Source organism: Pinus tabuliformis, chromosome 4_2 (genome assembly GCF_031772625.1).
Source record: "Pinus tabuliformis cultivar Carrire ecotype Pingquan chromosome 4_2, CPIR1, whole genome shotgun sequence".
Taxonomy (NCBI): Eukaryota; Viridiplantae; Streptophyta; class Pinopsida; order Pinales; family Pinaceae; genus Pinus; species Pinus tabuliformis.
The window spans coordinates 137,519,277-137,533,942 of NC_142304.1; positions in this window are offsets into that span (position 1 = coordinate 137,519,277).

Genomic DNA, 14,666 nt, shown 5'->3' on the forward strand with positions numbered 1-14,666 from the left:
TCATGCATCCTTTCAGCTATGAACTGGGCATAATTGTACAAAGTAGCAGGAGGATTTCTTGGGTGAAAATGGACATAAAGGCTAGGACGAGCTCATCAACAAATTCATCTGCGGTAGAACCCAAAATACATGATATCATAGTCACAATATGCTTGCTCCTTTCAGAGAAAAAGACAGAAACATATGGAGGGGCATCTTTAGGAATGTGTTGCTCTACTACAATGAAATTTTGGAATATTTGGGCTAGTCTAGAGGGAGTCAACTTCGTGTATAGGTCTGACAAATCCCCAGTGGAGAATGGGGTCAGGTTTGGACCTGGTTGGACTTGCAACATCTCATTAATTTATTCAGCTGTAATTGTGAACAAAACCTTTTGGTCAGGGGACATTATAGCTCTCTGGTTGGGAATGTAATAGGCATGGCACATATGGACAATTTCAGGAAAGATATGTACTTGGGGAAACTCGTATTTGGGCAAAGTGGATTCCCAATGGCCAATGTCATCAGAATGGTTCAGATATCTGTCTTTACTCAAACAATGAATTTTGAGCAAGACTTCATATGCACTTGTGTCTCTGATTTGATAGTCCTTATCTGCCAGGGGAAGGTGGTCAAGGTCCAAATGGGGAGTTGTGATAGGTCTGACATCCATGGCGACAGGGGCAGCCATAATTCAGTTCTTGTGGATTTGAATTTGGCACTACAGGTTTATTCAGAGGTTTTGAAGGAAACTGGAAGCTTTTAGGAGTGTTTGGGTGTGCGCTTTGAATTTAAAGTAATTTCAATTAAGTTTACTTAATTAAAATACTTTTAAAGGCTGAACATTTTCAAATTTGAAAGGGTGATAGGTAATTTGTCTTTAAATACCTGGAATTGGGTGAATTAACTTCAAATTCATTGTTATTGGCAACTGCAGGAGTTTGAATGGCTCTGGTACGGGCTGAGAGGTTGATCGGGGTCTCTATAGCTTTTTCAGGAGTGAAATTGGAGTTCAATGGGCGAATTTAGTGTTTGCAGGTGTCGTAATGGTTTGTAGAGGTTTACACAAAAAATGAGCGGAAAAGGAGAAAAAGTACTTCTCAGCTTTTTTATTGAGCAACGGTCACTTTTTGGCGGGTAATTTATGAATGCATAGTGGGCAGTTTTTCGGGTTTGACGAGGAGGTGGTTTCCCAAGCCATCACACCACTTTCATTGAGGAGGCGGTATTTAGGAGGGGTCACCCGATCTAAGCTAGCACGCGACACGTAGCAAATGGGGGGTCGGGGAGAACCACTTTATCGAGCGAGTAAAGGTCGACCATCGGGTGAATCCGATATGGCTGTGGACCGTCGGATGTGGGCGATGATGATCAGATGGCAATCAGGCGAGGGATATGTGCGGATGTTATGAGCGTAGGTTTAGGGGGGGCCCAGGGCTATAATCCTTGGCAGTTTGGGATTAATTAGGATTCAATCATGGGATTAAATGATTGGGTGGTGTTTAATGATGGGATTAGTTTATCTTTTACTGCGTAGTTGTGTATTAAGTGGGTTTTGTTAGCAATATGGGACAAATTATAGTTTATATTAAAACTAAGGGTTGGGATATTTATATAGGGGATTCATTTAATATATGGGAAAAGGTATATTGAGATTTATATAATTAAGTTAAAAATTAATGTGAAATGAATGTGCGGAGTGAACATACCACTAAGAATAATGTAACATTTGTGCATTTTATTCACATACACTTTATACTTAGGATAAAATATTTTTGTGGGTTTTTTGACTGAAATGGAATTTTAACTTGGGGTTATTTACTTTTCAAAGGAAAATTGAGTTTAACTTTAGGAAAAGGGGTTTTATTAGGGTAATGAGGGGAAATGACTTTTATGAAGGGAATTCTAACACTTGATGTCCATAAGTCATTAAGCCGAGGGTCCGGTCCCACCAAAAGTCAGAGAAATGCTCTGAGCCTTTATGACTTGAAGGATTTTTAGTACTAGAACTTATTTGTGGATGTGGAAATTATGTTGGAAATAATACTGAGAGGGGGGGTGAATCAGTATTATCTAGCAATTTAACAAATCTTCCTTATTTGATCTTTTGAATTATTCTTGCATATCAGTACCATAAAATAATGAGCATGAACAAAGAAAATAGACAGTCACACCAAAGAACACAAGATGTAAGGTGGAAACCCAATGTGGGAGAAAACCACCTGCTGCAATATGTCTCTATCTTCTTTCAATTTAGAAATTCTTTTACAATGATTTTGTACTGGTGCAGTCCTTTACCAGTACGCAGGCTGCAACCTGCAGAGAGCTACAACTCTCTCTCGTTCTCCAGTCTCTCCTGGAAGGGAGCTACAACCCCCTACTTCTTTTCATGAAGAATCAAATGATCAACAAGTATACAACAGTTACAGTCCACTACAGTTATCAGATCAGTAATCACAGAACTAACCCAGAACACCTTATGAACAGAAAAATACAGTCAACAGATCATCTTAAGACAGGGACGCAATTTTTCTTTCTGTGGCCTGCGACTGGACGCAGTTTTACCTTCTGCTGCTCTGCGTACCGACGCACTGTTCCTTTAAACTGCTCTGCGTACCGGCGCACCCAACAATACTATCGCGCCGCGTCTTTTGCTTCAGAGACGCACCCAATAATACTATCGCGCTGCGTCTTTCGCTTCAGAGACGCACCTGAGCCCTTACTGTACTGCGTCTCGGCGCACTTGCACTTCACTGAACCTGCGTCCCTTCAGATATAAAAGATATGAAGACTTCAGAACTAGCCCAAACAGTCAGATCTGCAGATCTGATCATGCGCCATAGAGATCACAGTCCATTAGAAGATTCGCCCTCATAGATCTGGACTAGATCACACCAAAAGATATTCAACCAAAGATGATGATTAATCCAAATGAACTCCTTTGCTTTATATAGGCAAGCTCCTCCCCAAAACATGGAACAATACCACGAGCCGACACCATAGAAACACAAAACCGTCGGCTAGATACCACACAAGAAACCCCCTCGTGCTTTTCTCTGTCTTGAAATGTGTGCACTGGGTGGACGCACCCCCTGAACGGCTGGCCTGCGTCCCTGGACGCGGGTTCTGCATGGTATACCTGCGGGGACGCACTTTCTGAACAGATTTCCTGCGTCCTTCTTAAAAATAGAGAGCTGATCATCAAGAATAGTGATCTACCACCTGAATGGGTTGCCATCAAGGACAACACCTGAATCATAATGCCAACAATCTCCCCCTTTGGACTTGATGGCAACCTCATGATCTTCAGCTTCATTCTCCCCCTTTGACATCAAGGGCAAAGGGTATGCTCCCCCTACGCTCATGCTCCTCCAGATCTGCAAATAACCAGAAATCCACCATGAAAGAGATAGAGACATATTGCAGCTATTTCCAAGATCTCCTTCTTCATAATGCCAACAATGCATTATGTGCTCCCCCTGAGCCTGTACCACCAATAAGAAGAGGTTCAACAAGATGATGCATCAACAACCCCCAGTTTTTGCCTGAGGTATTCAAAAGTGTCCCTGGGCAACGGTTTGGTGAAAATATCAGCAACTTGTTCCTTAGAAGGAACATACTCCAACTTGACCTTCTGTTCAAGTACTTGTTCCCGGAGAAAATGGTACTTGATTGGTATGTGCTTGGTTTTTGAATGCATAACCGGATTCTTTGAGATGCTGATTGCACTTGTGTTGTCACATAAGATAGGGATTGGAGGTGTACAAGTGATTTGATAATCCTGCAAGGTCTGCATCATCCAAAGGAGTTGGGTGCAACAAGATGCAGCAGCAACATATTCCGCTTCAGCTGTAGACAAGGCAATTGAACTCTGTTTCTTGCTGAACCAAGATACCAGTCTGGAACCCATAAAGAACGCACCACCACTTGTGCTTTTCCTATCATCCACGCTTCCGGCCCAATCTGCATCTGTATAAGCATGAAGAGTGAGATCTGTATCTCTAGGATACCATAAGCCATAATTTTGAGTCCCTTGAAGATATTTGAAAATTCTCTTCACTGCCTGAAGATGAGTCTCCTTCGGATTTGCCTGAAATCTTCCAACTATTCCAACTGCATGCATGATGTCTGGTCGGGTACCTGTCAAATATAGTAAACTTCCAATCATAGATCTGTAGGTTGGTTGATGTACTGCTGCAGATTCATCATTTGCACTGAGACTACATCCTGTGACCATGGGTGTACATACTGGTTTTGCATCTTCCATGCCATATTTCTTCAAAATCTGCTTGAGATACTTGGTTTGAGATAAAAGGATTCCTCCTTCCTTTTGTTGGATTTGCAAACCAAGGAAGTATGTCAGTTCTCCTAGTAAGGACATTTCAAATTCTTTCTGCATGACCGAGGCAAAGCTTTGACTCATAGCTTCTTCATTGCTGCCAAAAATAATGTCATCTACATACACAACAAGTATTAGCAATTTGTCATTTTCAACTTTTATATACAGATTGCTATCTGCTGAACCTTTTGAAAAACCTTGTTGACGAAGATATTTGTCCAACCGGTAGTACCAAGCCCTTGGGCTTGTTTGAGACCATAGAGAGCCTTTTTCAATCGGCATACAAGATTTGGATCATTTCCAAGAATGAACCCATCTGGCTGTTCAATGTACACTTCTTCTTCCAAGTCTCCATTCAGAAAGGCTAATTTTACGTCCATTTGAAATACTTTGAAGTTCTGAAAACTTGAGAGAGCAAGGAACATTCGGATGGCCTCAAGTCTTGCAACAGGAGCAAAAGTTTCTTCAAAGTCTATTCCTTCTTGCTGCGCATACCCTTTACAAACAAGTCTGGCTTTGTTTCTAATTACTTCTCCATTTTCATTCAATTTATTTTTGAAGACCCATTTAGTTCCGATAACATTCTTATCCTTTGGTCTAGGAACCAGCTCCCAAGTGTTGTTCTTTTCGATTTGCTCAAGTTCTTCATCCATTGCTTTCACCCAACATTCATCTTTGCATGCCTCTTTCACATTTTGTGGTTCAGTAGAGGAGAGTAATGCCAAATAGCTTGAAGCTTCTGCAACTGTTCTTCTAGTTTGTATACCTGCTTCTTTCTGTCCCATGATCTGAGATTCTGGATGGTTCTTCTGAACATATCTGGATGGAGTCTTTTCTTCTATTCTTGTTCGTTCTTCTGCGTCTTCATGAGGTTCTTCTTGAGATTCTTCTTGAGGTTCTTCTTCTTCATCATTCTGTTTTTGAGGGTAGCTTTCATCTTCTTCGATGTCTTCACGATGTATTTGCCTAGGAATGTATCCCTTCTCATCAACCACTACATCAATGCTGTCAACAATTCTGCCAAGTCTTTTATTGTAGCATTTGTATGCTTTGCTATGTGGAGAATAGCCAAGAAGAATGCCTTCATCTGCTCTAGGATCAAGTTTTCCAAGCTGCTCTTCAGTATTCTTGATATAGCATTTGCTCCCAAAGATTTTGAAGTGCTTTACCGAAGGAGTTTTACCACTCCAGAGCTCATGAGGAGTTTGAGTGCTGTTCACCCGGACATTTGTCTTGTTGAGAATAATAACCGCAGCATGTGCAGCTTCACCCCAGAAAGTTGCGGGAGTTCCTGATTCATCAAGCATAGCACGAGCCATTTGTTGGATTGTTCTGTTCATTCTTTCAACAACTCCATTTTGCTGAGGAGTTCTAGCCGTAGAGAATTCTCTCCTTATCCCATGTTCATCACAGAAATCAAAAAATTCATTTGAAGTAAATTCCCCACCTCTGTCGGATCTGAGGCACTTAATTTTGTGACCTGATTCATTTTCAACCAAGGCTTTGAAGGATTTGAATTTTTCGAATGCTTCATCTTTGTGCTTCATAAGTCCTAACCAAACAAACCTGGAGAAATCGTCAATAAATAATATCAAGTATTCCTCTCCTCTAGGTGTTCTTTTCCTGAATGGTCCACATACATCTGTATGTACTAGCTCAAGAGGCATGCTAGCTGATCCTTCTTTCTCTGGAAAGTTAGTCCTGGTTTGTTTTCCAAACTGACATGATCTGCATATGGTGTTGTCAGGAATTTTGATATCTGGAAGATCGCGAACTGCCTGATATTTGCATGCTTTCCTTATTTGTGAGAAACTTAGATGTCCCAATCTTCGATGCCATAACCAGTGCTCTTCATCCTTGCTTAGATAGCATTGTTGTTGTCCTTCTTCAAATATGTATAGATTATTTGGAGTTCTTTTCCCTTTGAGAACTGTTTTCCTGTATCAAGATCACGAACAAGACATCCATTTGATCTGAATATAACCTCGGTTCTTTGATCACACATCTGGCTGACACTTAGTAGATTATGCTTCAATCCATCAACAAACAAAACATTTCCAGCCTTAACATCTTCTTTTAAAGGAGCAATACCTTTTCCTTTTATAGTTGCAGGAGTATCATTTCCAAAAGAGACTTTCTTTCCCTTTTCTAAAATAGAATAAGACTCAAGTTTTTCTTTATCACCTGTCATATGCTTCGAACATCCACTGTCAATGTACCATAGATTTTCCTGTCCTTCTGCATAAAACGCTATCCCACATCTTTCTGTTTGAGGTTCCTTTATTCTCCATGTTTTGGTTCCTGAGGCTTGTTCCTTTTTCCGCTCTTGTTCCTTTCTTTCCTGAAACCTGCTTCTGCATTCAAAGTCTTCATGACCAAAATTATTGCAAATAGAACATTCAACTTCATTTTCAAGAGCCGAAAAGCTGTTATAGGTCTTTTTTGTAATCCCTGTCATACTTCTTTGTTTTTGAGCTTCCCTAGTCATGATTGTTTTATACGCAACACATTGAGCTGCTTTGTGACCAAAGTTATGGCAAGAAAAGCATTGTCCATTGAAGAAGCTTCTGCGGTTATTGAATCTACCAGCCAACTGATTGTAATTTCTATTTTCATCTATTCTTGAACCAAACTGGGAAGATTTTACCTGTGGCTGGTTGTGGCTTTTGTTCACCCTTAAGCTGGATTGCCCCTGATAGTTTCTGTTTGAAGTTTGTCCCTGCTTTACCTGATGATCTTCATTGTGCTTTTGCTCATTTCTTCTTGTTGCATCAAGATAACTTTTTGAAGTGGATGCTTGAGAAGTTTCTCCATTATAGCCCAGACCTGTCTTATTTAGTGGAGACCGCTGCACACTGATAATCTCATCCAAAGTTTCAGATCCTTTGACAAACTTGAGATTAATAGCTTTTGTTTTCTCAATTTCTTTTCTAAGACCAACAATTTCACCTTCTAATTTTTCAAGATGTTTTTCCTTTTCATCAATTTGAAATTGTAGAGTATCAATGATCATGTTCTTTTCTTCTATACATCTCTTGAGCCTAGTAATTTCATCATAAAGGTTATCCACATCTACAACATCCTCATAATCATCATCTTCAAATGCCATTAACAACCTATATTTATTACCTTGTTCATCTTCATCACTGTTTGATAAGCCATCACTATCTTCATGGGTGTAATAGCTTTTCTTATTTGCACTTTGTTTCTTGTTCCATCTAGCTGGTTCCTTTCCTTTATCCTTATAAGGACATTTTGCAGCATAATGACCTACTCTCCCACAAGCAAAGCATTTGAAGGGTAGCTTACCTCTGAACCTTCCAGAACCCCTTTGAAGATTTCTGACAAAATTTGATTCTTCTTCCTCTTCTTCTGGAACATGGCTTGCTTCATAGTGATCTTCTTTGCCTGATGCCTTAAAAGCAGCCTCCCTTCTGTCTGATGGACCTCCTTTTCTCATTTCATAAGCAGTTAGAATTCCATGTAGCTGAGACATAGTGAGAACACGGAGATTTTCTTTTTCTTCTATTGCAGATACTTTAGATTCAAACTTGGGGGATAATGATCTTAGAATCTTTTGAACTACTATAGACTCTTTTACTTCTTCACCCAAATTTTTCATACAATTAACAATCTCATCTACCCGAAGAAAATAATTAGCTACACTTTCATCATTATACATCTTGAGAGTCTCATATTGAATCCTGAGAGTTTGAAGTTTAGCTTGTTTTACCTGTTCATCTCCTTCATAGCTCGTGATCATTTTGTCCCATATTTCTTTTGCTGATTTGAAGTGCATTACCTTCATGAATTCTGTTTGGGATATACTTCCTAATAGAGTACTGACTGCTTTTGCATTTGTTTCATACTTCTTTTTCTCAGCTGGATCTGTAGGAGTGGCTGAAGGAAAAGCATAGCCTGTTTCTACAATGTCCCAAACTTCTGTACCAAGAGATTGAAGATATGCAGTAACTCTTACCTTCCAATAATTGAAGTTTGTCCCATCAAAAACCGGTGGCCTGATTGATGCTTCTCTCTCGTAGTTGCTCATGATGAACGATCTACCTTCAAGCGATCAAGCTTTTCCGAAGGACCCGCTCCGATACCAATTGTTGGAAATAATACTGAGAGGGGGGGTGAATCAGTATTATCTAGCAATTTAACAAATCTTCCTTATTTTATCTTTTGAATTATTCTTGCATATCAGTACCATAAAATAATGAGCATGAACAAAGAAAATAGACAGTCACACCAAAGAACACAAGATGTAAGGTGGAAACCCAATGTGGGAGAAAACCACCTACTGCAATATGTCTCTATCTTCTTTCAATTTAGAAATTCTTTTACAATGATTTTGTACTGGTGCAGTCCTTTACCAGTACGCAGGCTGCAACCTGCAGAGAGCTACAACTCTCTCTCGTTCTCCAGTCTCTCCTGGAAGGGAGCTACAACCCCCTACTTCTTTTCATGAAGAATCAAATGATCAACAAGTATACAACAGTTACAGTCCACTACAGTTATCAGATCAGTAATCACAGAACTAACCCAGAACACCTTATGAACAGAAAAATACAGTCAACAGATCATCTTAAGACAGGGACGCAATTTTTCTTTCTGTGGCCTGCGACTGGACGCAGTTTTACCTTCTGCTGCTCTGCGTACCGACGCACTGTTCCTTTAAACTGCTCTGCGTACCGGCGCACCCAACAATACTATCGCGCCGCGTCTTTTGCTTCAGAGACGCACCCAATAATACTATCGCACCGCGTCTTTCGCTTCAGAGACGCACCTGAGCCCTTACTGTACTGCGTCTCGGCGCACTTGCACTTCACTGAACCTGCGTCCCTTCAGATATAAAAGATATGAAGACTTCAGAACTAGCCCAAACAGTCAGATCTGCAGATCTGATCATGCGCCATAGAGATCACAGTCCATTAGAAGATTCGCCCTCATAGATCTGGACTAGATCACACCAAAAGATATTCAACCAAAGATGATGATTAATCCAAATGAACTCCTTTGCTTTATATAGGCAAGCTCCTCCCCAAAACATGGAACAATACCACGAGCCGACACCATAGAAACACAAAACCGTCGGCTAGATACCACACAAGAAACCCCCTCATGCTTTTCTCTGTCTTGAAATGTGTGCACTGGGTGGACGCACCCCCTGAACGGCTGGCCTGCATCCCTGGACGCGGGTTCTGCATGGTATACCTGCGGGGACGCACTTTCTGAACAGATTTCTTGCGTCCTTCTTAAAAATAGAGAGCTGATCATCAAGAATAGTGATCTACCACCTGAATGGGTTGCCATCAAGGACAACACCTGAATCATAATGCCAACAAATTAGTAGGTAAAGGGGTGAAAAGAATGAAGGGGAGTTAATTAAATGAACTTGTAAACCATTGTTTTTGCCTTCTTAAATGCTCATGCACATTGAAACATATAATCAAGCATGACAAATGTGCTTTTATCCAATCAAATTTATACTTCAACAACCTTTCTTCTACTTATCCATTACTTACCCTACCATTTTTTCTTCATTTTATTTGGGTGCATTTGGACTAGCAGACTCTTATCATTCATTTTTCTTTTGAAAAGTAAATTATCTAATTCTAACCTTATATCATCCAAGGGCTCAGATTAAACTGATGAGCTCCTTTTATTTTCTCTACCTATCTAATGATCTGCCAAGATTAAACTATTTGGTCAGATTTTATTCTCTAACTATAAACATAAAATTCAAAGCATGAAATAGTCAAGATTAAACAGTTTGACTACCATGGGTTGTGGCATGTATGACAAGCTACACACAACCATTATTTAAGATAGTAAAGCAGTAAAATAGTAGTGGCATTTAGACTTGCACACTTTCATGATCTATTTTTGTTTTTGGGGTTCAAATTTTTTCATTTTTTGATCTTTCCTTATTCTTTTTATCATTTGATGTTTCTTTTAGGGCATACCCTCTTTACATTTTTTAAAATTTTTAATATGGAAAACATTTGTAGAAAGCAAAGGTATGTACAATATTACAAGGCTCAAATTAGCCAATTCAAAATTATGAATCCTATCACTATAGGACCCTAACAGTGGCTCCACTTGGGGATGGCATTTCCTAGTGAAATGTCAAGAACTCTAAAGATCAATAGCCTTTGAATTATCGCTGAAGTTACCTTGCAAAATGTCCTTCTGTGAATGTGCATTATTGATACTTATGACAGTAAATCTTTTAAAGCTTAGGGCCTTCTCTTCGGGCTTCAACTTCAAAGGATTACCATCCAATCCAATCTACACTCTGCAATGTTATGTACAATGATGGAAAATAAAGTGAAATACTGTAATTCAGTGGAAAAGTAGTGTTTCAGCATCCTACCATTAATAGGTCCTCCTAGTAAATCTGATCCATCTATGTTTCTCAAGAAAAATGCATTGCTGCCTTTGTAGCCAAAAATGACACAAGGCCCCTTTCATAGAAAATCAAATTTCCCATGCTTGCCTTTATCTTCTCTCCTTGAATCCCACTTGAGGACTTTGTCTCCTATGTGAAAATCATCTGCTTTAGTCTTGTTATCAAAGACTTTCTTGATTTTTTACTGGATTATCTGTGATTTTACATAAATCTCTTCTCTAGTCTGCTGCAGGTGTATAGTTTGGTTTATTCTTCTCTTAATGTCATTCGGTTCCACCTGTAGTTCTTGAAGGATTTTCATGACTGGCACTCCTAAGGATGATGGGAAAACTGCATCCATCCCATAAACCAGCTAATAGGGTGATGTTCCAATGGACTTCTTAGCAGTGAGTCTATCCGCCCATAAGGCATTGACTAACTTCTTGTTCCATGTCTTTTTATTATCCTCCATTAAATTTTTGATAATATTGACGAGGCTTTTGTTGGATGACTCTACCAATCCATTACCTTGACGGTAATAGGCTGTGGAATGGCCAAGGGTGATATAGTATTTATTACATAAATCTATCATTCTTTTCGACTTAAAGGGTGCTTTATTATCAATAATGAGCTTCTAGGGACATCAAAATCTCCAAAGGATATTACTCTCTAGGAAGGTGATTAAGACAATGTCTATGGCTTGCCTAGAAGTTATGGCCTCTATCCATTTGGTAAAATAGTCTGTGGCTGTTAGAATCCACTTATGCTGAGCTGAGGATGGAGGGTGTATTTCTCCAATGAAATCTAACCCCCATTATTGAAATGGCATCTCAGTGGAAATTGGTTTAAGAGGCAAGGCTAAAAGTTTCCTTTTTCCCTCAAAAATCTGGCATTTATGACAGGAGGTCACATGTTTTTTGACATATGAAAACAAAGTAGGCCAGTAAAAACCTGTCCTCAAAATCTTGTCAGTAGTACTCTTCCAGTACAAGTGTCCTCCATAGTCCCCTACATGAAACTCTTGCAAAATTTTGTCAACCTCATCTTTTAATAAACATGTTAAGAGAATATGCCTACTTTTCATCCAAAACAATGCATTATCTATAACACAATATCTTAATGACTTCATTTTTAAGAATCTAGCTTTAGTTCTTGTCAATCCAGGAGGAGCTTGTAAATTTAGTAATACAAATGTAATATCTGCATACCATGGTGATTCAGTAAAAGGTTCATTGATCTGTGGAGTCGCCATCTCCTCCTGATCATCCAAAGCACTAATGAAGTTGATATCAAGGGCCTGACAGTTCGATTCAACCATGAGTTTGGCTAAACCTTGGCCTTTGATGAGCTTGGTAGGTTTTATCTCTATGTCATATTCCAATATTGTGGCAATCCACTTGCCTCTTTTTCCTTCAGGCCCATTTTGAGTCAAAATGTCCTTAACTACAGAGTTTGGAACATAAGCAATGATGTGAGAGTACAGAATGTATACTCTAAAATATTTGATAGCTTTAACCAAAGCCAATGCCTGTTTTTCCATGATATTGTATTTTAGTGTGGCATCTCTTAAGGATTTACTAAAGAATGTTATTGGTTGTTCATATCCTTGATTGTTATTTTGCAGCAAGACAACTGTAATGGTGTGTTCTGAAGCAAATGAAAAAATAATAAAATCTTTGCTGAAGTCACGACTAATCAGGACTGTAGTATTGTTTAATGCTTCCTTAATAGATTCAAAAGATTGTTTGGCCTCCAATGTCCACTTTATTGACGATTCCTTTCATAGCATGTTATTTAATTCCCTAATTAATTCTGCTAGATTTGAGATGAATCTCCTAAGAAAATTAATCTTACATAGAAATGATTGTAGCTCTTTTATGTTTCGAGGATGGGAAATGGTCAAAATGGATTCTATTCTAGCAAGGTCTATCCTAATCCCATCTTTAGATATGATGTGTCCTAACAGATTTCCCTCTTCTCTACTGAAAAGTGTCTTTTTAGAATTGAAAGAAATCCCAAATTTCCTGCATTTGATAAATACTCTTCTGAGGTGGTCTAAATGTTCATTGTCTGATTTGGAGAAAACTATGATGTCATCCTAGTATACTACTAAGAAATCATGGATTTCTTTGGAAAAAGATATATCCATAGCTCTTTGGAATGTGGCACCTGCATTCATTAATCCAAAGGGCATCTTCAAATACATGAAGGTACCCCAAGGGGTAGTAAACGTAGTTTTGGGTTGGTCCTCAGGCTGGACTAATATCTGGTTACAGCTAGAGAATCCATCTAATAGTGAAATCCTAGATGAGCACACTACCCTTTACAATATATGGTCCATTTTCGGTAAGGGGTAGTTGTCTTTTAAAGAAACCTTGTTCAAGTTTCTAAAATCTACACAAAGTCTAATTTCACCTGTCTTTTTCCTAGTTGTAACTAAGTTTGAAATCCAGTCTGAGTATCTAATGGGTGCTATTATTTGAGCATCAAACATTCTTTTAACCTCTTTTTCTATGGATGGCATAAGAACTGGGTTTATCCTTCTAAGTTTCTGTTTGAAAGGTTTATGATCTTCTGTATTTTACGTTGGATTATGCTAGTGTCATAAGATTTTAAGTCTTCATAACTCCAAGCAAATACATCTTGGAACTCTTTAAATAGATTTAAATATTTGACCTTTTCCTCTAGGGGTAGGGCTTTAGATATCTTAATGAGCTTTGTATTATCTTCAGTTCCTATATTAACTTCTTCTATGTCAGATCTTAGAGGTTCCATCTTGGGCTTTCTAGCTACATCATTAGAGTCAAACAAATCCTCTAAAGGTACTAATCATCTTTCAAATTAAGAATCTCAGGATCATCATCCAATATTTCATCTATCTCTACATTCTCTATAACTATCTACTTCTACTTTAGTAAATTTAGTTGGTTTATGTAAATCAAAAGCATTTACATCTAAGCTACTTTCTACATTACTATCTATTGTGCAGTCAATATCTATCTTACAGTTTAGAAATTCACCTTCATTGTTCATGAAATCCTAGATCTGAGAGTCTTGGGAAAAGATCTGCCAATACTTAAGGTTATCTGGTATAACAGGCCTGTGTTTGACCTCTGTAGTGTACTGGTGGTTTGGTTGGAATGGCAATTTACATGTACTAGCAAAGGTAGCCAGACCGTGGGCCTGCATGTTTTGTTTTCTTGGAATGGCAGCAATGTTTGATTCTAGGAGGTCCTTAACCAAGTCTAGAACAATATCCCTATATCTACCAAACCTAGGGTTGTTGACAAAATATTCACCACTGATTTGTTTCATAGTAAGCTCTAAGTCTCTCATGATAGAAACTCTTTTGGCTCCCAATTTCCTAACCAATTGTAACCCTAGAATCAGGGCTTCATATTCAACCATGTTATTGGTACATTTGAAGTTCAATCTGAAAGCATGTCCCTCAGCATGGTTATTTTCCATATTATGATTCCAAACTCCTGCACCAGCTCCCAACCTATTTACAGACCCATCAAAATCTAAATGCCAAAGTGACTCATGGAATATGTTCTCACTATCAGTTGTTTTGTACTTAAGTTCTTTGGCTGTGATTTCCTTTTCATCGGTTTCTACATTGTATAAAATGAAGGAGTCCATATCTGAGTGCATGGAGTATATGGGAAAGTTTTGGGGCTTCTCCTCACTACTAACCATGTACTTCATCAATTTCTCCCTATATAGTTTTCTTGGTTGGCCGCAAACAAATATGGTGGCATAAGACATATCCAACTACAAAGATCCCTGCAGTTTTTCTCCCCATGAGTGAGATAGTAGCATTACATATTTTTGTGGGATATCTGCAACTACAATGTCCATTAGAATGCTCTTTATAGGGCACTAGACAAGAGTCACACATAAATCTTTGATCAAACCAAGGCATTTAACTTGGCTGGACTCAAAAGAAAATAA